Source organism: Moschus berezovskii, chromosome 11 (assembly GCF_049115385.1).
Source record: "Moschus berezovskii isolate FMDL1 chromosome 11, NW_MosBer_1.0, whole genome shotgun sequence".
Taxonomy (NCBI): domain Eukaryota; kingdom Metazoa; phylum Chordata; class Mammalia; order Artiodactyla; family Moschidae; genus Moschus; species Moschus berezovskii.
The window spans coordinates 107,858,324-107,880,633 of record NC_142470.1 but is presented as its reverse complement, the minus strand read 5'-3'; the positions used below and the strand labels follow the sequence as shown (position 1 = coordinate 107,880,633).

The 22,310-nt window shown below is 47.6% G+C and overlaps 2 long non-coding RNA genes across 3 annotated transcripts in view; both read left to right on the top strand.

Annotated features, from left to right (window-relative positions):
• LOC148776259 (uncharacterized) overlaps positions 1-4,049 on the top strand; it is a 51,461-nt gene extending 47,412 nt beyond the window's left edge. For both annotated transcript variants that reach the window (XR_016038666.1, XR_016038667.1), the window contains exon 3: positions 2,836-4,049. This is a non-coding gene — a long non-coding RNA (uncharacterized LOC148776259). The remainder of the gene's footprint in view (positions 1-2,835) is intronic.
• Positions 4,050-7,106: 3,057 nt separating this feature from the next.
• On the top strand, positions 7,107-16,685 carry LOC148776258 (uncharacterized). The gene is made up of 3 exons (XR_016038668.1): positions 7,107-7,860; positions 8,566-8,663; positions 11,504-16,685. It is a non-coding gene; the product is annotated as an uncharacterized LOC148776258 (long non-coding RNA).
• Positions 16,686-22,310: the final 5,625 nt, after the last annotated feature.

Below are 22,310 nucleotides of genomic sequence, written 5' to 3'. Positions count from 1 at the left end.
CCCTCCAGCCGGTTTCCCTGCGGCTGGCGCTGGCTGTGAGACACTGCCTGACTCCTTCTAGTGGCCTCTGAGCAAACCACAGAGCCCCCGGCCCCCCCCCGTCTGCAGGCGTTCATCCCACTGAATTTGCCCTGCATTGGGAGGAGGGGGGAGGAGGGCCTGAGTGGGTGGCATGATGACAGGTGAGCCTCGGGTTCAGGGTCAGCTGCTTGCAGCTCCAGTTCTGCCGCTTGTTGAACCATGTGGCCCCGCTGTGTCACAGGTGAGAGGGGTGAGGCCGAGTGGGGCTCCGTCACCGCTGAAGACCCAGATCTCTCAGGGGCTCCGTCCTCCTGATCTCTCTGCAGCCCGCTCCCTTCCGCAGGGTGCAGCGTCCGACACCTTCACCGTGCCTGAGTCTGCTTGGTGCCTAGCAGGACACTGGAGTTGAGTGTTAACACAAACATCTGTCTTATCACGGGAGCTGGGGGTGGTATGTTCTGGGCTCTAAGAGCAGCTTGAGGCTTGGAGGCCCCTGGCAGAGCCGTGGAAGAGTGGTCGTTGGCAAGACGGGCATTTCTGTCACCTGACAGGAGGAGACCCTCTGGCAGAGCTTGGACTCAGCTGAGCAGAAAGATGAGCAGTTGACTTGGGAGGTGAGATTACATTCCTCAAAAATGACACCGCATTTGTCTTAATGAGGAGGAAAGAACAAAATCAAACCATTCATTAACATTTCAAAGAGGTTAAAAGAGCCACTTGGGTTCCCACTTGGGTTCCTATCCTGGCCAGCTCTATGGTGGGGGATGCCAAGGACTTCTCTTGCTGGCAGAGAATCGTGGAGAGTCTCTCTGCTCTTGGTGGGGGCTTGCTGCTTCCAGGTCCCAGCCTCTGATCCATTTAGGAGACAGTTCTGGGGATTCACACTTGTCTTTGGAAAGCTTGATCTTCTCCAAGCTTTTCATATCCCTTCTGTATTTCTTTCCCATGCAGATTCTCTTGCTGGCTCTTTTTGCTCTTGTTTTCAGAAGTTAATATTCACAAGCTTTGATTTCTAGGACCAGTTCTGGACTTTACAGAAGCGAGAATCAACAGGCTCAAAACTTGGCTTCGTTACTCATTTGACTCAGACGGGTTCAGGGCGACACCCCTGAGCCACAGCCAGAAACGAACGTCCCCAAGGTGGGGCTCTTGCCTGGAATCTCACCGCTCAACCAGGAGACCTGAGCGCACTCAGCCAAGCGAGAAAGATGCCCCTCCCTTCCCTACGGAACAGAGACCCCGATAAGCCTGGTCACTCCCCCACTCTGCCTCCGTCTCCTCCTGCCTGCGTCCAGACTCGCTTCCTTTCTTCTCGCTGCTGCCCCCTCATCCACCAGTGTTTTCAGAATCCACCCACACACTCATCTGTCACTCCAGGTTCCAAATATTATCTGTATCAATACAGTGGTACTTCCCTGAAATGAATGACAGCTCCACGACTTTTCCTTTCAGCCACAAATGAAAGGGGACTTAAAAGTGTGTGTGCACGCGTGCTTGAGTGTGTGCTTGCCCCCTGCGCACCGTCCTAATGGAAACCAGGGTGAATTACAGAGAACGGTCACATAATGATTACAAAAACGTACACGAGGCAGAACCCATTAGTGAGCTACATTTTGTTCAAAGCTGAGATACGCCTTTGTGCCGGAACGCAGTCATCTGTAGCAATGACTAATAATATAGTTGAGGATCTGTTCACATTTTCCCCCTTTTGTGCCTATTTTCATAAGTTAATAACTCAAGCATGAAATTGTTTCAAGCTGAAAACTTGGTGGTGAGAGCACGTATAACTGTGTGGGAAACAACTTTGTGTTGTTGTTGTTACTTAATTTAGCTTGGCTGTTTTTTAAGTTATGGGAGTAGAAATCTCCATACGGGTTTTCTTGAGCCATGTGTGTTTGTGAAGCCCAAGAAAGTCTGGGATTGTGTTAGACAAGGCACATTTTTAATAGCTACAGATAGAAGCTTCCCTTCATACATGTGTGTGCTTTAGCTTAGTACAGGTCGGTATTGTTGAGGGGGGTAGGTTTGGATGATATTGAATCAGAACGCCATGAATGACATCATCCTGAATTCACCTGCCTTCAACTAGAAAACTTCTATCCCAAATCAAAGAGCCTGGTGAGCACACAGCTGCCTTAAATAGATGAGGACAGGAGCAGGGCTGGGTCTTATTAATAGTAAATTCCTAAAACAATGGAAGAAGCGGAAACAAGATGACTGGTCAATCATAATGCTGTTCATCCCTCCTGGAGTTGGATTTACTGGGCATTTTCCTATGTTTCCCTAGTGGCTTAGATGGTAAAGCATCTGCCTGCAATGCAGGAGACTCGGGGTCAATCCCTGGGTCAGCAAGATCCCCCGGAGAAGGGCATGGCTATCCACTCCAGCACTGTTGCTTGGGACAGTGACCTCTGTCATGACCCATTGACAGAGGAGCCTGGCAGGCTATAGTCCATGGGGTAACAAAGAGTCAGACACGACTGAACAACTGACACTCACTGTATCCTGAACCAGAGACCAGATTTTCCACAAGTATTTAAAATTCTTTTTCTTTTCTTTTATTGGGGCTGCTGCTGCTGCTGCTGAGTCACTTCAGTCGTGTCCGACTCTGTGTGACCCCATAGACGGAAGCCCACCAGGCTCCCCCGTCCCTGGGATTCTCCAGGCAAGAACACTGGAGTGGGTCAGGAGACTGAAAAATGCAGAGAATAATACAACAAAGGCCTAAGTACCCACATTCCAGAATTAGAAAAGATTAGTATTTTTAAGGATGACTCTAACATTGCTCATAAAGTTGTTCCCTTTATTTCACAGATGGGCAAAGTGAGGAGGAGCCGGAGGGAACAGGTTGTGGCTGAGCCATACAGCCTCCAGCATCTTGCTCCTGGACAGACCGAATCCCACAGGGAGACTCTGGAGCTGGGAAAACAAGCATTCTCATCCTACTTCAAAGATGAAGAGCTTGGAGTCCCCAGTGGATGAGGTCCTCCATGTTCTGAGCCCCGTGCTGGACTAGGAGGGCAAAACAACACAAAGCCCACAGCACGTGGGACCCCTGCATGATGAGGGTGCTTGCCTGGGGCGGAAGGTTCCCTGCAGCCAGGGCAGCTTCCCCAGGCTCCTAATCCAGGAGCAAGCCAGCAAGTACTTACAGGGACGCCCCACAGAAAACCGTGTACTTCATAGGGCATGTCTGAGCCAGTGAGTCAAATTACGGGTCACTACCAAAGGAAAACAAAATATCCTGCCGTCCAGTGAGATGATGTGATGCTTTTTATTTTTACTAGTAGATTGCTCCATTTGTAAATCTTTGATAAAACCCTCCCCCCACCAAAAAGCAGCTGAATCTATCAATTTAAAAAAGTGAAACTGACGAGGGATGTGAGCTGGCTTTCTGTGAGTCCCTAGCTTCTCAGGCTACAGCTCCGGAGTGGCATCATTTTCTGCTAAGCCACCTGCACTCTGAGGGCGACAGGAGCCGGCTCGGGGTCCACCAGCTGGAATCTCAGAAAGCCTGCTCTCTAAAAATACCCAGCTCTGCAGATTCACCTGGGACGCAGGGGGCTTCTTGATTGATAGCTCCCTTAGGCACCAACCCAAGTTCAAGAAGGAAAAAAACACTGCCTTTTCACCTTGATTGATTTTAGCTCCAGAGAGTTTTCGCTGGTCCTTTCAAAGTGATAGAAACTCCCCAGAATTATTTTAGGAAAAGTAAAAGACAGCAGAACGAAGCTAGAAGCCAGGCTTCGTCAGAGGCTGGGGCTCCAGCGCGCACAACGGACACTCAGCCTCCCTCCCCACAACCAAGGTCACGGTTAGGCGGTGCCAGCATCTCCCGCGGGGTCGCGCGCCTGATGACGGGGCTGCAGCCGGCCCCTCTCCACCCCAGCCTGGAGGCTGCCTCTTCCACGCAGCCACGGAGCAAAGGGAGGGCACGGAACTTTACAGTTCCACCGTGTAAGGGAGAAGGCCATGTCCAGGTGGCCTGAAATAAAGCACAAAGCCCTGGTGCTCAGGGTCTAAGCGTCCTGGTGTGTGCGAATGAGTTGCTCCCCCAGCGATATACAGAGCGCTGTTTGGGAAGAAAAGTACCTCCTCCGAGTCTTATTGCTTCAAAGACAGAAAAACCACAGGTTCCTGACAAGGGGCATGGGCTTTATCAGCTATAGCAGGTCCTTCCTGGCCTCAGCCTGATCGCTTCCTCTCACCATAGCCAAAGACACAGACAGAACGCACAGCTCAGGCCCTGACCCGGTCGGAGAGTTGTGTTCAATCCTCAAGAAAGCATTCAGAAGAGTTTGCTGAGTTGTGATGCATTCTGCCTTCCTTTCTTTGGTTGGGTTGGGCACTGAGCCGCCTTCGAAGTCACCGCAATCCAAAAACAGCAAACCTAAAGAGGGCAGGGCAGTTGAAGACACCATACTAACTTCATAGGCTTCCCTGTGGCTCAGTGGTAAAGAGTCTGCCTGCCAACGCAGAAGACGAAGGTTCAATCCCTGGGTGGGAAAGATTCCCTGGAGAAGGAATGGCAACGCATTCCAGTATGCTTGCTGGAAAATACCATGGACAGAGGAGCCTGGCGGGCTACAGTCCATGGGGTCACAGAGTCGAATACCACTGAGCAACTAGACAATAGCAACATACTAACTTCATAGTCTGGTGCCTCCAAGAAGACACAGATCTTTGGAAAGATTGTTTCTAAACTAGATCCACTCCAGATTGCTTTAAGGTGAGAAGGTTTCTGCTGCTGGAGGTGGCCTTGTGTGACCCTGGAAAACTGGCTCTATCATGGCCCTGAGAAGAGGCAGGGAAGAAATTAAGACAGTTGCTTGAATGGATTCCTTGAATGGGGTTTGAAAAGATTTGGTTAACAGTTGCCTCATCATTTGTAAAACGCATTAGCCAAGGGTGAGAATTCCAGTTGCTCCATGTCCTCATTAATGTTTACTGTGGTCAGACTTTTTGTTCTAATCATCCTAATACATGAATAGTGAGATCTCTTTGTGATTTTAGATTCCCTGAAGTAGATAACAGTAGCCCACTCCAGTCTTCTTGCCTAGAAAATTCCACAGAAGGGGAACCTGGTGGGCTACTGTCCATGGGGTTGCAAAGAGTTGGACACGACCAAGTGACTAAGCACGCACACGCATAGAATTTAAAGACTTTCATTCAATTAAAAAAACTCATACTGACTTTTCTAACCCATGAGCACAGTATCTGTTTATTTAGGTTCTTTTTACTTTCTCTGAGCAGTGTCGTATAATCTTCAGTGTGGAGCTGTTGTCCACCTTTTGTCACATTTGCCCTGAGTGTCTTATCCTGTTTGATGCTGCTGTCAGAGCTGTGTTTAACGTTTCGCTTTTCAGTTGCTCACTGACACTGTACATTGTTTGTGCGTTCATCTCCTACCCCATATCTTCACTAAAGTCACCCTTTACATTCTAGTAACTGTTTGTTTCTATAGGATGTGTTACATAGATTCTCAGTCCAGTTCAGTCGCTCAGTCGTGTCCAACTCTTTGCGACCCCATGAACCGCAGCACGCCAGGCCTCCCTGTCCATCACCAACTCCCGGAGTTCACTCAAACTCATGTCCATCGAGTCGGTGATGCCATCCAGCCATCTCGTTCTCTGTCGTCCCCTTCTCCTCCTGCCCTCAATCTTTCCCAGCATCAGTTTCATTTCAAATGAGTCAGCTCTTCTCATCAGGTAGCCAAAGTATTGGAGTTTCAGCATGTCATCTGCAAATGAGGATGACTTTACTTCTCTAGTTCCAGTCTAGAACTTTTTTATTGTTATTTCTTGCCATGTTGCACTGGATCAAATCTCTAGTACAATGTGAAATAGAATCTGTGACAGTTTCTCATCTTAGGAGGAAAATATTCCATCTTTCACCATTAGTAATGATGTTATTAGCTACTAGTTTTTAGTTGATGCCCCTTATCAGATAGAGAAAGTTCCCATCTATTCTTAATTTGCTGAGAGTTTTTATCAGGAATATTAACTGGATAATGTCAAGTGACTTCTTGCATGTATTGAGACCATAAATTTCTAGTGTCATCATTTAGCAACTTTGAGTCAAGTCTAGAAGATTTACCTCTTAATCTATCTCTTTTCCTTCCTGTTAATAACTGTCTTAAATATTTCCTCTACATATATTGTGATTCTCATTAGCAGTGTTACAGTTTTTGCCTCAAATGTCAACATAATTTAGAAAAACTGAGAGAAAGGAAAGTCCATTGTATTTATTGTGTTGTTTCTTCCTTACTGGTGTTCCAGAAGTCTTTCTTTTATAGTTTCTTTTTTTGTCCAGGAAACTTCTTTTAGCCACTCTTATATGGTATATCTGCTAGTGACAAATATTCTTCATTTTTTGGAAATGTCTTAATTTCCTTTGTTCGCTGGAAAAGACCTTTCAACTGAATACCGGAGTTTATGCTAACAGTTGTTTTCTACATATATTGTAGCAGTTCTTTTCTTTCAGCACTGGAAAGTACCCTGGCCTCAGTGGTTTCTAATGAAAATGTGCTGCCGTTCAAATATGTCCTGCCATAGGCAGTGTCACTTCTCTGTTTTATATATATGTGCATGTTATATATATATATATATATATATATATATATATACGTTTTATATATATGTATATCTGTGTTGTGCTTAGTTGCTCAGTCGTGTCCAACTCTTTGTGATGCCATGAACTGTAGCCCGCCAGGTTCCTCTGTCCACGGGATTCTCCAGGCAAGAATCCTGGAGTGGGTGGCCATGCCCTCCTCCAGGGGCTCTTCCCCACCCAGGGATCAAACCCTGGTCTTCTGCACTGCAGGCAGACTCTTTCACTGTCTGAGCCACCGGGGAAGCCCAGGAATACTGGAGTGGGTCGCCTGTCCCTTCTGCGAGGGAGCGTGCTGACCCAGGGACCAAACCAGGGCCTCTTGATTTCTGAGATCTCTCTCTCCTGTGCGCCGATAATGGCTCCCCAGTGCTCTAGCGGTAAAGAGCCAGCCTCCCAGTGGGGCTGGGTGTTTGGTGCTGTCTTATCCCCAGGCCTTACCTTCCTCTACTGTGCTGCTAGGCACCTCCATTAAATGGCCTTTCTGGCTGTTGCTGTTGTTACGGCTGTATTTTCTGTTATAAAATTTCCATTTTGTTCTTCTACATTTTTTCTGTCTTGCTTGAGACTTCCTATCTTTAAATTTGTTTCAAGAGTATTTGTGTTTGCTCTTTGAAGCATTGTAATGGTGGTTGCTTTAAAATGTTTGTTAGATAATTGTAATATCTGTCATTTCAACATGAAAGTGAAAGAATTAGTTGCTCAGTCGTGTCTGACTCTTTGTGGCCCCATGGACTATCAGTACCCAGGCTGCTCTGTCCAAGGGATTCTCCAGGCAAGGATACTGGAGTGGGTTACTGTTCCCTTCTCCAGGGGATCTTCCTGACCCAGGGATTGAACCCTGGTCTCCTGCATTGCAGGCAGACTCTCTACGGTCTGTGAGCATTTTTCAGTTGCTTTCTTCATTCAGTTTGAGATAATCCTGGTTCTTGGTATGATGAGCAATTTTCTACTGAAAACTTGACATTTGGGGTGTTCTGTTTAGAGATTCTGTATCTTATTTTAATCTGTTTTCACTGGCTTCCTCTGACACTGTAGGTGAAGGTGTAGGAGGCAGGGTGGTGGTGGTGGCGGCACTGAGCTGCCTCATTACTGCCAGGGTGGAAGTCCAGGCCTCTCACTTGGCCTCTGTTGACACCAGAGGAAGCGGTCTCCTTACTGCTGGATGGGAGTAGAAGTTCAGCCCCCTGCCTCGCCCTCGGCCTCCACTGACAGCACGCCCACGGGGAGGTATCAGTGCTTCGTTGCTATTGCCCACTTGGCCTTGTTGCCCCTGAGAGGTAAAGAGGGTCCTGACTCACCACTAGGCCTCCCAGATACCACCCTTACTGGGCAAGAAGGAGCTCCTTGTTGCTGTGTGTGGGGATAGAAGTCTAGGCTCGTGGTGAGGTCTCCACTGACCCTGGGGAGGAGCTTGTTACCGCTGGGTAGGGATGAAAGTTGTAGCTCCCTGCTCAGCTTTCTCAGATACCACCCTGGGACGGGCGGCAGGTAGGGTGATTTGGGGCACCTGGTTTCAGCCTGGTCTGAGAGTGGATGGACAACTTAGCTCCCCATGGCCTTTGCTGATTGAACTTGGGTCTCCTGTATTGCAGGCAGATTCTTTACCGTCTGAGACTCCAGAGAAGCCTAATGATGCAGTTTCTATGATGTTTGGCAAAAATGGAACAGTTATTGCCTAAAACTTTTATTTCTTAGTGGGCTGCCCTTTTCGAGGCTCTTTGGCTAGAGAGAGCAGGGTTTTGTGGGGACTTCTGTGTCTGCTGTCTTAGAATTTGAGTTCCCGGCTCCTTCAGTGCCTCGTCTAGGGTACACGAGACAAAAAGAAACCAGAGCTCTCACCTCTCTGTTCCACTGGTCCCAAGGTTCCTGTTAGTCTGTCTTTTCTCTACTTTCTAGAATCCTCTTAATGTTTGTTTTGTATATAATATTCAGGGTATTTAGTCGTTGAGAGCAGGAGAAATGGATAAGTATGTCTGTTCCAACTTCCTGGAAGAGAAAGTCCTCATCTCACTTTTGGGATGCATTTACAAGTAAGTTGCAAAGATTCACTCTTAAAATACCTCAGCCTATATATTATTAATTACAGTTCAGTATTTGTAAGAGACACAGGTTCGATCCCTGGGTTGGAAAGATCCTCTGGAGGAGAGCATGGCAACCCACTCCAGTATCTTGCCTGGAGAATCCCATGGACAGAGGAGCCTGGTGGGCTACAGTCTACAGGGTTACAAAGAGTCAGACACAACTGAAGTGACTTAGCATCATGCATGCACATTTGCTTATATCTTTCTAAGTTAAACATTGTACATAAATGAAAAAGTTCAGATCTTAAGTGGACCATGTAATGACCATAGCCCACCCTCTGTCAAGATATGGAGCGGATCCATTACCTGAGAAATTCCCTCATGCTCCTTCTCAGTCAACCCTCGTCAGCCACCCCCAGAGGCACACATTGTTGTGTTTCTTTTAACAGCCTAAATTAGTGCTACTCGCTCTAGAATGTCACATGGACAGAAGCAGGCACCAGACATTCTTATGGGTCTGGCTTTCTCCCATGTTGCGTCCTTCATTCTGCTGAGCTGTATCCCATCGCACGAATATACCACAGCTTGTTGATCCAGTCTCCTGTTGATGGACACCTGAGTTGTTTCTAGGTTTTGGCTGTTATAATCAAGCAAAGGAGAATGCTTTTAACTTAGAGCATATTTTTAAAAAATTTTTATTTAAAATTTTAATTATTTATTTTTGGCTGCCTGTGCATGGGCTTTCTCTAGTTGTGGCAAGTGGGGGCTCCTCTCTAGTTGCCCCCCAGCATGTGGAATCTTCCCAGACCAGGGATCGAACACTGCGTTGGCAGGTGGATTCCTCACCACTGGACCACCGAGGATGTCCAGGAGCATATTTTTTCATGGTCTGAATCAACCTTCACCTGAATGTAGGGTCATATTTGCAAATGTCACCTACAGCTCTGACATACCAATTTTTATAGTTTTCTGAAACTATATAAAGAATCATTGTTTCATTCATTTGTTTGTTGAACAACTATTTAGCGAGCCTGTTCTCTGTGCCAGAAATGATGGTAGGCCCTGGGATTAGTGAGGAGGAAGACAGACTCAGGTCTCTGCCTGGTGAGCTGGTATTCTAGTGAGGGCAGAGGGGAGGCACAGTAAGCCATAACATCCATTAGCAATGTGTGCTCTGAAGGAAAAATAAAGCCAGGTCCATGGGTGGAGGAGGCAGACGGGTGGCCCAGGGGTGTTATTTTTAGCCCTGGAGGTCAAGGGAGGACCTTAGAGGAAGGCAGGCAGGATAGTTGGAGAAGGTGAGGTTTGACGACACAGGACCTTTTTATTTATTTATTTAATAATTGAATCTTTTATTTTACTTCAGTGTTAGTATTATAAGATCCACCAAACTGTTCTTTTTTGTTTTAACTTTTCATTTTGTGTTGGGGTAGGACCTTTTTAAAAATTTATTTTATTTAAATTATTTCTTAAATCATTAGCCATACTGTGTGACAGGCAGGATCTTAGTTTCCTGACCAGGGATGGAACCCATGCCACCTGCAGTGGAAGTGCAGAGCCTTAACCGCTGGACCTCCAGGAAAGTCCAGGACCTTTTTTTAAAATCTATGTATTTTAAGCACCTTCATGCCTTGGAATTCATGCACTTCAGAAAAGACTTCCCTGTCACCATTAAAGGGTGGGGAGATCCAAGGCCCCGAGGGGGCAGTGGGCCAATTACGTCTCGGGGACTCTGGATCAGCCAGATTAGAGGTGCTTGCCCACTGCATGGGTGTTGATGAGCCAACCTTCTTCTTAGCTTCCTGAAGGGGAGCTTTCAGTCTCCCCAGCCTCTCTGCCCACCCCCTCCCCACTCCTGCAGGTGCTTCCCCAGGAAGTGCTAGCGTGGAGTGAGAAAGCCACCGGCAGGCTGAGGTCTGGGGCTGTCTGGTCTGTGTGTCCTTGAGCAAACCCTCTCCTCTTGCTGGGAGGTTCCAGGCACGTCGGTGGTGGGACGCCCTCCCGATCCTCCTCCCCGTATTGCCTTTGTCACTGCATGCCCTCCTGTGCACACACGGGCCGGGGCGCTTTCTGTTTCATCTCGTTTAACTCACACACCCACCCTGTGGGTAGTTGCTCCATCGTTACCCATGGGAAACGGGAGCGGGGCATTTGCTGAGGCCAAAGCAGAATGCTGAACTGAGTGTGTCTGATCCTAACCAGAATGCTTTGAGCTACTGAGTTTTATTGTTAACTCAGTTCTGAACAGAGGGAACCCATGCCTTTTGGGGATATGAGTTTGCAGAGGTCAGAGGGAAGGATCTGGAAAAAAGCCAAAGGATGTTTCCAGGGGAGGGTTGGGGCAGGGTGGACCTGCGTGGGTCTGAGAGAAGCCTGTGTGGATGTCCATGTGGAAGGTGGGGAAGAATGGGGAGTTTGATAGGAAGGAGCTGGGATTCAGAGTTGGAAAAGCCTGAATTCCAGCCCGACTCCACACTAATGCCACGGATGGTGGGATTTGGGGCAAATCCTGTAAGTCCTCCAACTTCCCCTTCCGCATCTGTAAAATGGATAATGGTATCTCTCTCGAACATTGCTGGGTGGGTCCAATGAGGTGACGCATGTAAAGTGCTCAGAAGGTGCCACGCTCACAGTAAATGCCCAGTAAATGCTGCCTGGCTTGTTGTCTAAAAAGTGGCAGCACTGCAGACTCGGAAATGTTAGATGCCGGGAAGCAGTGCAGTGAAAGCAGGGCTTGCCTTACCTGGGAGTGGGGAAACCCAGCAGCACCCAGACGCTTGCAAGAGGATGCCTGCAGGAGCCCGGGCTTCCTGCTTCGGGGGATGAGCGTGCTCTCCATTGTCTTCCAGCCTGAAGTTGCCGCTCTTGTTGCTCAGTCGCGTCAGACTCTGTGCAACCCGTGGACTGTAGCCCAGCAGGCTCCTCTGCCCATGGGATTCTCCAGGCAAGAACACTGGAGTGGGGGTTGCCATTTCCTCCTCCAGCGCATCTTGCCGACCCAGCGATCAAACCTGTGTCTCCTTCCTTGGCAGGCAGATTCTTTCCCACCGAGCCACCAGGGAAGTCCTGTCCAACTTGGAGACGTCCTGTCCTTTCAAGTCTTTCTTCTGTAGCAGCGGCAGCTCCAGCAAGGGAGGGCGCAGCAGCTTCTGTTGGCTCCCAGACACCAGCTGCGGTCTCTGGGAATGTGTTTATCCAGCCCAGAGGGAAGTGGACGAGTGAGAAGGGAGCGCCAGGCTTTCCGAACCCCGGCCTGTGAGCTCTGCCCCGGTGGCACGGACACCCAGCCAAAGCAGCGTCACAGCCGGTTAGGGCGTGCTGTGCACTCACTGCATCAAGATGGATTTTGCAAACTTATTATAAACATGTTACATTTTTTATCCTAATGTGGCTGTTGGCAAGCTGCCAGTGAGTTTTAGCCTCTGGGAGAAAAACAATTGCTTGAGCCAGAGTGTTGGGTACTTTTACTTTCCATAGGCTACTCAGGGTTCCTTGGAGTCCCTACTCCAACACACACACACACACAAACGCACGCACACACACATGCTGCCTTTCATATAGACATGTGATCGTGGGCCATTGGCCCCCATCTGCTGCTGAGATATTCTTCCACCACATGTGTATCTGGGGATCTAGGACCTGCTAATATTTTGTTTATTTCAGGAAAAGTCCTGAAAACTGTACATGTTCATCTTGAACAAACTCACTGACTTCCGCTTCCGAGCTCTTCTGCTGCCTCAGTTAAATACCTGAATAGTTCACTTTGTTGATTAGTGTTCAACACGCCTTTTACAAGGAGAAGGTGAGGCCAGGGAAGGGAGGTCATTTGTCCAAGGTCCCCAGCCATTCGGCTCAAGGGTTGTCCAGCCGGTCTCCCAATAAACCATGACACTGTTGTGAGGAGACCCTTTCAGCCACCACCACTCTCTCCTTGAGGCTGCAATCCAGAGCCCAGAGTTAACTGCTGGGGATCTGAGACCCAGCCGGCCGGACATGCGGCAGGGAGCCCTGGGCAGTGGGGCCCCGGGCAGTGGGGCCCCTTGCTTCTCCCCATCAGCCCGCGCGTGGGTGATTTCAAGGGAGAAATTGGGAGAAATCACCAGTGTGGGTTTGCAGCAAGCTCCCTGCTGCCCTCTCCACGCCCCTGGGGTCCCCTCCCCTCCCCGTATGTCTGCAGCCCTCCTCGTCCCCTCCCCACCCCCTCCCTCCTCTCTCTGTCTCCCTCTCCTTCCTTTCTTCCTCCCTTACCTTGTCCTTAACCAGGAATGCCAGCAGCTGCGCCTCCTGAGCCAGAAAAGGGCACAGGACGGGTGCCCAGGCTGGGCCTCCAAGGGGCCCCACTTCAAAGGCACAGGAAAGAAGTCTGTTTCCCTGTCCACTGACAGGTCGGCTGATGTCTCGCCAGGCAGTGCCTCTGCCTGAGGAAACAGCCCTGTTGGCCGCGCCGGGCACCTAGATGTTTTGATCTTGCATGGCAGGTGGCCAGTTTCTCCTTGTATAAAACGGCTGATGAACCAGAAGGTGATTCTAGTCCTTCAGACCGTGGCGCAGACACGTGCAGCTGCTGCATCTGCCTGGCGCCCGCGTGGACACAGTGCACACAGTGCACACTCAGCCCGTGCGCGAGGATTCACACAGTGCACACTCAGCCCGTGCGCGAGGATTCACACAGTGCACACTCAGCCCGTGCGCGAGGATTCACACAGTGCACACTCAGCCCGTGCGCGAGGATTCACACAGTGCACACTCAGCCCGTGCGCGAGGATTCACACGTGTGCACACTCAGCCCGTGCGCGAGGATTCACACGTGTGCACACTCAGCCCGTGCGCGAGGATTCACACAGTGCACACTCAGCCCGTGCGCGAGGATTCACACAGTGCACACTCAGCCCGTGCGCGAGGATTCACACGTGTGCACACTCAGCCCGTGCGCGAGGATTCACACGTGTGCACACTCAGCCCGTGCGCGAGGATTCACACAGTGCACACTCAGCCCGTGCGCGAGGATTCACACGTGTGCACATGCTCACAGATGCACACGCACCCGCAAAGACACACCCCCGCACATGCACACACGCACACTAGGCTCATCCACAGTGGGGTGGCTTCACGCCTCTTACTCAACACTTCCTTAGCTCATCTGAAAACAGAAAGACAAATATGTGATACCACTTATATGTGGAATCTAAACAAAACAAGATACAAATGAACTTAAGAAACAGAAATAGGCCCACAGACAGAAAACAAACTGAGGCTTACCAAAGCAGAAGGGCAGGGGGTGGCATAAATTGGGAGACTGGATTAACAGATACACCCTACCTGCTGCTGCTGCTGCTAAGTCACTTCAGTCGTGTCCGACTCTGTGCGACCCCATAGACGGAAGCCCACCAGGCTTCCCCATCCCTGGGATTCTCCAGGCAAGAACACTGGAGTGGGTTGCCATTTCCTAGCATACATAAAGTGGATAACCAACAGGGACCTACTGTATAGCACAGGGAGCAACACTGAGTATTTTGTAAGAACCTGTACGGGAAAAAACCTGAAGAAGGTTGTGTGTGTGTAACTGAATCACTGGGCTGTACCCCTGAAGCTAACACAACATTGTAAATATAATCTAAAAGAGCCACCTAATCTGTAAATAATATAATATATAATCTAAATATATAATTATATAATATAATCTAAATATATAATATGTATTTAATATATAATATTTTAACAATCTAAATATATATAATCTATATACAATCTAAATATATAATCTAATTCTATAATATATAATCTAAAAAAGCCATATAATCTATAAAAACTATAATCTAAAGAAAGATATAATAAAAAAATCTTTTCCTGCTGAAAATAGATAAATGAATAAAGAACAAACAGCAGTCTCTTTCTCAGGCTGTTTGCATGCTTTAAGAACTAACCAGTCTCGCCCCGGTTCTCTGCTGGAGCCACCTGAAAGTCTGCCTTGAGTGGGGCCCAAGGGAAGCCCTAAACAGAGGCCAGCGCTTCCAGAGGGGTGCAGATAGCCTTCCGCATCTGCAGCACTCACGGGCGGTCTGCCAGGCCTGAGGGCCACGGGGACACCCGTCCTTCGCGGCTTGGCAGCTCCCGCCAGCAGCTCGGTGGACGGACTCTGGGTCCCCATCCCTGGAGTCAGGGAGCCGACGGCCAAGCTGGGCCGCTGGGGACTTGGCAGCAAGCCGCCACCCACAGCTGCGGGCACTCAGAAGACAGAAGCCGAGCCAGAGACCCGAGTGTGCTGACACAGCGACGAGGTCCAGAGCCACAGCACAGCCTGGCCCTGGAGAAGCTGCGGGGCCCCCCGTTGGCTCAGCCCCGCTCAGGGTGCAGCATCACTGAGAGTTTGCTTCTGCTTGTGGTGCAGTGAGAAGAGCAGATTGAAGGGCTTCATTGGAAACCTGCCCTGGGGAGAGGTCAGATACGGGAACACGGAGCTGTGAACGATGCCTTTGGTCCTGAACTTGTTCCCATCTGTGGGCCCCCAGTACCTAAGTGTTAGTTGCTCAGTCGACTCGACTCTTTGAGACCCCATGGACTATAACCCACCAGGCTCCTCCATCCATGGGATTCTCCAGGCAAGAACACTGAAGTGGCTTGCCATGCCCTGCTCCAGGGGATCTTCCTGACCCAGGAATCAAACCCTGGGTCTCCTGCATTGCAGGCAGATTCTTTACCGCATCAGCCACCAGGGAAGCCCCAGTACCTAAGAGGCAAAAGCAACTGTGGCATTTTAATTATTTCAGATTTAAAACATGTTCTCCTCTGCCTGCCTCCAATTTGAAAGGCTACAGAATTCACCACTGATATGTATGCATTAATTTATAATTAGATGAAAACTTGCGAGCAGAGTACCAGCAGGCCCCACACGTGAGGTGATGGCCACAAGTGAGCATGAAGCACTCCTCCGCATAGCACACAGCTGAGGTCCCACCCACACCTTCCACACTGTTGTCCTGACAGCGGGGACACCCAGCCGAGCAGTGGTGACCCAGCCAAGAGGCGGGGGTGGCATCCACCGAGGCACCCAGCCACTCACCTGCTGACTCTGTTACTGGAGAGAAAGAAGAACAGAGATATCTTGCCTTTTTTAAATTTTAAAAACAATTTTAAATCAATAACCATTGCACATGGTCCAAAATGTCAGATTCAAACCAACGTGTAGAGAAGAACTCATCTCAGCCTGACCCCCAGAACCCTCCTAGAGGCAACCATCTTCGTCAGATTCCTGCTGCTGCTGCTGCTAAATCTAGGGATCCTATTTTTTTACACGAACTACAACTTTATTTTGTTAGATAAAGGATAGCATACTGTGGTAGTGGTTAGGTGCTGAGTCATGTCTGACTCTTTGTGACCCCGTGGACTGTAGCCCACCAGGCTCCTCTGTCCATGAATTTCCCAGACAAGAAATGTCTGGAGCGGGTGGCCATACCCTCCTCCAGGGAGCATACTGTACTATTTTTATGTAACTAACTGCAGAATATTAGACGTTTGGGTTGTGTCCCATCTTTGGCAAACGTGGATGATGTTGCCTAAATGTCCTTACAGGTGCACGTGGCTTATCCATGTGTAAGAATTTCTGTAGATGAATTCTCAGATGCCAGGTTCCCAGGTAAAGGGGATAAATGCACTTACAGCTTTCATATGTGTTGCAAAATCACTGTCCACAGAACTGTGCTATTCTACACATTACTAGAATGAATAAAAAGGCCTGTTTTCAAACATCTTTTTGAATATAGTATGTGATTAAAGTTAGACCACCTGAAAGATGAAATGATATCTTGGTGTAAATGTGAATTGCATTTCTCTCTCCATGAATGGTGATGAATGTTTCCTCCAGTGCTCAGGGCCACTGGAATTCCCATTCCTGTGTCTTGTCGGTTTACCTCCTTTGTCCCCTTTTTCTCTGTTTTGACCCCATGATTATAGCCCACCAGGCTCCTCTGTCCATGGAATTTTCCAGGCAAGAATACCAGAGTCCAGGGACTGAACTCCCATCTCTTATATCTCCTGCACTGCCTGGCAGATTCTTTACCACCGAGCCACCAGGGAAGCCCTTCTCTGTTTGACTGTTGGTCATTTATTGATTTAGAAGAGTATTTATATATTAGGGATATTTTCACTTTTTCAATAGTGTTTATCAGTTTGACGTTTGCATTTTGAGTATGTCTGTGGTAGGTTTGGCCATGCAGAGAAAACTTGATTTTTATGTAGTTATTTTCATCAAATTTTCTTTTTCATTTTGTAATTTGTGTTTATGCTCATAGAAGTATTCCTCCCTCTGAAGTGAAAAATTATTTTCTTTCAGTACTTTTGTGGTTTCATATTTTTACATGTAACGATTTGATCTATGTGGGCGTCCCAGGTAGCTCAGTGGTAAAGAATCAACCTGCCAAGGAAGGAGATGCAGGTTTGATCCCTGGGTTGAGAAGATCTCCTGGAAAAGGAAATGGCCACCCACTCGAGTATTCTTGTTTGGGAAATGCCATGGGAGAAGCCTGGCCGGTTACAGTTCATGCAGCAGGAGCTGCAGCAGCTAAGTCGCTTCAGTCGTGTCTGACTCTGTGCGACCCCATTGACAGCAGCCCACCAGGCTCCTCTGTCCACAGGATTCTCCAGGCAAGAATACTGGAGTGGGGTGCCATTTCCTTCTCCTACAGTTCATAGGGCCCCCCAAAAGTCAGACATACTTAGCGACTAAACAACAACAGCATTTGATCTGTGTAACTTTTAGCTGGATATGTAAATTATTGTATGGATTCACCTTGTACTGAACACTAGATCATGTGCCCAACCCACAGTGAGGTCAACCCAAAACGTCAGAGTTTCGAGCACAGAAGGCTTCATAGCAGGGCCAGGCAAAAAAAACGACTGGCTCATGTCCAAAAAACCCAAACTCCCTGAAGGGTTTCAGCAAAGAACTTTTAAAGGCCAGATGAGGGCAGGGCATGGTAGGTTGTTGCAAACTTCTTGGTATAGGAATCCTTTGTTCTTGCAGCTGTCCTTGTAGGTCAGGTCATGATGTTCCTATAAACCTCAACAACTCAAATGTTATTCTCTATGCTGCAACTTTTTATCTCTATGTGAATGGAAAAGTGCTATATCCTTAAAGGTCAGAGCTTTAAGAAAGGGCTATCCTGTATATTTCAGGCTGTAGGCAACATTCTTAACTCAAAGCAAAGGCTATAGAATACAAAGGTTAAAGTAAAAGATACAGATTAAATGAGTCATATTTGTTCTTCCCTCTTACAACCCTTTTTCTCCAGATGGCTGCTCTGTTGTCCCAATACTATTCCTGAATCTCCCACTTTCCCCACTGGCTTTGCTTGCCTTTGGCTCTCTCTGGACTTCCCACTCTGAGGAGCAGAGATGCTTGTAAGTGAGCAACAGGTAACACAGACTCAGAAGCCCAGACATACCCTCAGAGGCCATCCCTTTTAATCTATGGCTTAAAATACAAAGAAACTGCTCCTTGCTTTAGAAGAGACCACCTTTTCTGTTTGTTGCCCTTCCCATCCTGTCACATTTTAAGCCTTCCTCCATTGCGCTGCCCTCACTCTACAGGCAATGGAGGAAGTGAGCATTCATGCCGCTGGCCCTGTGTGAAAAGTTCAGGACTGGCTAGGCTCCGTGACGTCATCAGGAATGGGTCTTAGTCACCCCATCTCTCTGCTTTGTCTCACTCTTAGTCTCCCTACCCGCAAAGGTCCCATGAATTGGCTGCCAGCAGTCCAGCCCATAGCCTGATGTGGGCTTAGCAGCCCAGGTAGCAGATGTTGAAGAATGTTGGTGACTGAACCAGCTGCCCACCCTGGACTGATCACTGGGACTGGATCTTGGAATGTACTGGTATTTGTTCCAGGTCACATGTTCAAATTTTGAATCAGGCAACCCATCTAAATAATGTGGGACTTTGGGGAAAGTAAATTAAAAATAGCTGACCCAGTTGAGAGACCCCTTCCTCCTCCTATGACACATGAATGTGAAAGCAGGAGCCCCTGTAGCTGTCTTGTGGCCTTGAGGGCAGAAGCCGGTACTGTGATGGTAGGGCAGAAGGACAAGAAGAAACAGGCCCTTCTATGGGTATATCTAATTAGGGGCCCAGACATTTTTATTTATTTATTTTAAATTGAGGTGTAGTTGATTTACAATGATTCAGATGTACAGCAAAGAGATTCAGCAATCTTTTCCAGATGCTTTTCCATTGCAGGTTATTACAAGGTATTGAATACAGTTCCCTGTCCTATATCAGTTCAGTTCAGTCGCTCAGTCGTGTCCGACTCTTTGCGACCCCATGAATCACAGCACGCCAGGCCTCCCTGCCCATCACCAACTCCCGGAGTTCACTCAAACTCATGTCTACAGAGTCAGTGATGCCATCCAGCCATCTCATTCTCTGTCGTCCCCGTCTCCTCCTGCCCCCAATCCCTTCCAGCATCAGGGTCTTTTCAGTGAGTCAACTCGTCACATGAGGTGGCCAAAGTATTGGAGTTTCAGCTTTAGCATCAGTCCTTCCAATGAACACCCAGGACTGATCTCCTTTAGGATGGACTGGTTGGATCTCCTTGCAGTCCAAGGGACTCTCAAGAGTCTTCTCCAGCACCACAGTTCAATAGCACTGTCCTATATATAGGCCCTTATTGCTTATCTATTTTACATATAGCAGTGTATATCTGTTAATCCCAAGTTCCTAATTTATCCCTCCTCCCTTCCCCTTTGGTAACCATAAATTTATTTTCTATGTCTGTACGTTTATTTCTGTTCTGTAAATAAGTTCATTTGTATTATTTTTTAGATTCTGCATATGCATGATATCAAATGATATTTGTCTTTGGCCTACTTCACTTAGAATGACGATCTCTAGATCCATCTATGTTGCTGCAATTGGCAAAGTGTCATTCTTTTTTATGGCTAATTGGCATTCCATTGTATGTATGCCCCACGTCTTCTTTATCCACTCATCCATTGATGGGCATTTAGGTTGCCTCCATGTCTTGGCTACTGTAAATAGTATTGCTACATACATTGAAGGGCATGTATATTTTTTAATTAGAGTTTTCTCCAGATATATGTTCAGGAATGGGATTGCTGGGTTACATGGTAAGTCTATTTTTAGTTTTCTAAGGAACCTCCAGAGGCTTCCCTGGTGGCTCAGTCGGTAAAGAATCCGCCTACAATGCAAGAGACCTGTGTTTGATCTCTGGGTTGGGAAGATCCTCTGGAGAAGGAAATGGCAACCAATTCCAGTATTCTTGCCCGGAAAATCCCATGGACAGAGGAGCCTGGCGGGCTGCAGTCCATGGACTTGTAAGAGTCGAACACAAATTAGCAAGTAAACCACCAACATAGTGTTTTCCATAGTGGCCACCAATTTACATTTCCAGCAACAATGGAGGACATTTCTCCACAACCTCGCCAACATTTATTATTTGTAAACTTTTTAATGATGGCCATTCTGACTGGTGTGAAGTGGTTCATAACTGTAAGTTTGATTTGCATTTCTCTAATAATTAGTGATGTTGAACATGTTTTCTTATGTCTTTTGGCCATCAATATGTTTTCTTTGGAGAAACCTTGGATGGAGAATGGATTCTGGGTGCCATATTTGCTTGCCTCCAATATTTACCATGACCGTTGTGGTCAGTGATGTATGTTCCTTGTTGATGATTAATCAACTCCCACTTGGAAACCTATGACGCAGCCTCCACTCCTGGGGTTAGGTCTGATCTATATCATTGGATTACCTTCTTTTTAACCCAGTTTTTACAGATCTAATCTACTAAGGAACTGTTTGAATTTTACTCAACTGATAAAGTGACTTCTGGTCTAGTTTTATCTCTGCTACCAGATGTCACAGAGCACTAGGGTGGAAGAAATGAATCCAACCTTCATTCCTATATGAAATAGACGATTCCTGAGAATGATGTTAGTCACTCCCTCCGGAATACCGTTCAGTTCAGTTCAGTTCAGTTGCTCAGTCATGTCCGACTCTCTGCGACCCCATGAATCACAGCACGCCAGGCCTCCCTGTCCATCACCAACTCCCGGAGTTCACTCAAACCCACCTCCATTGAGTCGGTGACGCCATCCAGCCATCTCATTCTCTGTCGTCCCCTTCTCCTCCTGCCCCCAATCCCTCCCAGCAGCAGAGTCTTTTCCAATGAGTCAACTCTTCGCATGAGGTGGCCAAAGTACTGGAGTTTCAGCATACCGTTAGTCTGTTGATAATTACATTGACTATCCTCTTTGTCCCATAATTAACAATTTTATGGGTTTCCATCTTAAAGAGAAAAAAAAATTATCAAATCCAAATCCCTAGAAGAGGTGAGTCCATGCCTGCTCTCTTGAGCCAAGATGTGACTCTTCCCCAAGGGCCCAAGAATGGTTTCAAGACCCTTAGGACTCAGAGTCCTAATCTCCCCAGGATGGCCAGTCATTGAGAGGCAAGTGACATGCTGTTCCAGAGAGCAAAATTGGGGCACAGGGCTTCCCTGGCGGCTCAGTGGTAAAGAATCTGCCCGCCAATGCAGGAGAACATCCCTGGTCCAGGAAGATCCCACATGCCATGGAGCAGCTCAGCCCATGCTCTGGAGCTGGGGAACTGCAGCTGTGTCTCTGCAACAAGAGAGGCCAGTGCAACGGGAAGCCCCAGCTCTCAACCGCTGGAGAAAGCCAGCGCAGGAGAGAAGAAAAGACAGCCCAGTGCAGCCAGAGATGGTAAATATAACAGAAATAAAGAAAAGCAGGGCACACCCTGATGTGACATCCCTCTAATTGTGCAGGCAGATGTTACAGCCCCACACGACCTTCTGTCTGTCTTGCAGACTACACATCGTCTCCGTCTGTTTCACGTCATTCAAGGTTTCCAGCAATCTAAACTCACCAGTTGAGATTGTCAGGGTGCAATATACGACATTTTGTTTCATTTTAACTTCGTTTGATTTCAACACCATCTTTGTCCTTATAGCTTCTGTCTTTATTTTTAAAAAAGTCACCTATAAAGCTCATTACCTGGAGATGACTACAAGAAAGAAGAAACAAAATGTTAACTATTTTTTTCTGTATATAAAAAGTATATATGTCTTTTACTTTACAATATTGGGATCATAATGTCTCCAGCAGTTTTCATTAGGAAATAGTCTTGTATAATATGCTTAATGTCTGTGCAATAGCTCAGCTTACAAATGTATCATGATTTATTTAGCCATACCCTGCTGGCTTGCCTCTAATTAGAAAAAAATTCCTTGAAGTCTCACCTCTGGGTGAGAGTAATCTCAGTCAATCCTCTTGACAACCTTGTCAGACAAGAATTATGATTATTTCAGTTTATAGCTTGGAAGCCTAAGTAAACTACTCAAAGACACTCAGCCAGTGAGTGCTGAGGGGAGACTCTAATTAGCACCCCTGCCTGTACCATTGCCTTGTCACTGGATCCTAATATATGATGGTGCTGATTTAGTTGCTAAGTCATGTCCCACTCTTCTGACCCCATGGACAGTAACCCTCCAGGCTCCTCTGTCCATTGATTTTCCAAGCAAGAACTGGAGAAGGTTGCCCTTTCCTCCTCCAGGAGATCTTCCCTACCCAGGGATCGAATCCGAGTCTCCTGCAGTGCACGGGGACTCTTCACCACTG